The following is a 2,498-nucleotide window of genomic DNA, read 5'->3' as shown; positions in this document are numbered from 1 at the left end:
GAAAAATGTTCTTTGCTGCTCGCTTAAATAACTTTTACACTGGGAAGGGACATGGTCATGCGAAACAGGCAAAATAAAACACAAAGTATGCTACGGATATCCGCATCCGCATCCGTAAATACGGAACATCCGTATGAAAATTGACATCCGCATCTACATCTGCATCCGTAACCATAAACCCGCATCCGCATTTGCAGATGTCTAAAAAATCACATCCTTAACATCCCAGTTTCTGAGCATTCAGGACACAGCATTTCTGTGCCAAGCCCCTGCTCCTTTAGTTAAACTGGTTCCTCACCACCTACCATAGACGCCGAAAGAGAACATGACGATGGGTCCGCTACCGTGTTCTACGATTTTCATAATGCCGACCATCACAGGAGTGAAAGTTATTTTTTACAATCCTTTAAGAGTTCTGCCTTCCCGCTTTTTGCATGGAAGTGAACTGTCAGAACACCTCATTATATTTCATGCGATGGAAACAAGACAGCAAAATCAGTTTATTTCTTTTTACTATGCCTATGAAATATGTTACTTTTATGCAACATTCATATACTCTCTTTTCGTTCTTTCGTTATTCGTTAACGAAAATTGTCAAGTCATCGGTCAGTGTCAGTGAAAAAGTGTTTCGGTGAGGTTAATTTTGGTTGAGTGGAACGAAATAGTGATCGACGACAGCAATGGACAAAAAATGTTACGCCAGAAGAAACTGGCTCCGGATAATCCACATAGGGGAACAACGGGCAAGACGGTCACCCTAAGGAAATCATTCATTATTCTGCTCAAAACACAACATTGCAACCAACGATATTCATAATATTCGACATTGACTAATGCTTTTCATAAAATAATGCAAACCTTTCCTTTTTAGAGTGATTTTATATTAGTTTTCACTAAAATAAAAACGGTCTCGAAAAACCACTATTTCACAACGTGCATATGAAACGGACCGGCTGTGCTGGTAAGACGGCCCTATGAAAGACTATAGCAAATTTCTTTTCTATACAAGACGAGCGCTGCGCAAAAAAGCACGTGTTTAAAGCTTACCGTCCGCTGCGCAGATGGAATCATTCAAATCATTTACATGTAGCATATTTACAGGTTTTAACAACGTTTCTAATGATGATTTTTATTTCAAATGATAGTTAATGACTTTAAGTCTCATCTCACGTGCTAAGAATGCTGAAAGAAACAATATTAAATGGTGCTATTGTCGTTTTTTCAGACTGCCCATTTTGCGAACACAACAACTGACCGTCTTGCCCAAGAGGCAAACAATTTTTTGGATCGATGTGATTTCCAAAAACATCATATTTTCACCAAACTATCTTCACCCACATGTTTTAAATATGCTGTATTATTCCAATGTCATTAAAAACTATATTTTTTTGAAGTTTTACCGCAGCAGAAGCTTAAATTCGGCTCGGCAAAAACTACATCACATTGCTTTGATATTGAGGGTGAGCTTATTTTGATTATTTCTCAAATAACTAGCTATTGTTTCAATCTACATAATATTTTGAAACTCCCAGAATGCTGTTGGTATGTAACTGGCATAAATGATTTGTGTTAATTTCAATGGTTTATATAGAAATGAGCAACGGACCATCTTACCCGCCTTGTCCGTGTTGCCCGTTGTTCCCCTAGATGTTTCTATAGGCAAAAGATGCCATTTTGTGATATTTGTTTTATTTTTTGGAACACGATTCATTTTTAAGAAGCTATTGAGCAATTTTACAAAAAAAGCGGGCAACCAATTTAATCGACCATTTTTGATTTGGCTGAAAATTTGCATATACGTTTTTATAGGCAAAAGATGCCATTTTATGCTAATGGTTGAATATTTTGGAATAAGACTTATTTTTGAGAAGCTATTGAAAATTCTATTTTGCTTTATATAGTGTGCGTGTAAAGTGAAAAATTTATAGGAAGTTTGGCGGAGGTGAAAAGCATATCACCCAATGCCGTACTTGCCAACGATATGGCCATGAAGCACAAAATGTCATCTTTTGCCTATAGGAACGTCCTTGCAAAGTTTAAGCCAAATCAAAAATGAATATTTAAAAAAAAAATAAAAACTGGGACATTTTTTGTGGAACTGCTCTATTAAAAAAATACTTTTTTGGGAAAGTATTGGTGATTACAAATATTTTTAGAAAAAAAACGGTTTTTTTTGATATGTATGACATCTTCGGCAAAGTTGTAGATAACAATTTTATTTTTCCGAATCGCTAACTTACCCCATGAGGCGGCACACCAACCAAAAATCATTCGTCTGTCCGCACTATGCGTTCGTGTTCCACCAGAAGAACGGTCTCAAGCGGCACGTACTGGTCAAGAATGGCGAGGGTGATGTCAAAGCATTCAACTGCACGCAATGTACAATACCCTTCAGCATCCGGTATTGGATGGCTGCGTATCGGTAGCAACACGAGGTTGTGATGAAGGACTAGACTGTGAATCTCGATTGTGTTTGAAAATATTTTGTAAAAAGTTTG

This window comes from Wyeomyia smithii, chromosome 2 (genome assembly GCF_029784165.1).
Source record: "Wyeomyia smithii strain HCP4-BCI-WySm-NY-G18 chromosome 2, ASM2978416v1, whole genome shotgun sequence".
Taxonomy (NCBI): domain Eukaryota; kingdom Metazoa; phylum Arthropoda; class Insecta; order Diptera; family Culicidae; genus Wyeomyia; species Wyeomyia smithii.
Note: the sequence above shows the minus strand (reverse complement) of the source record.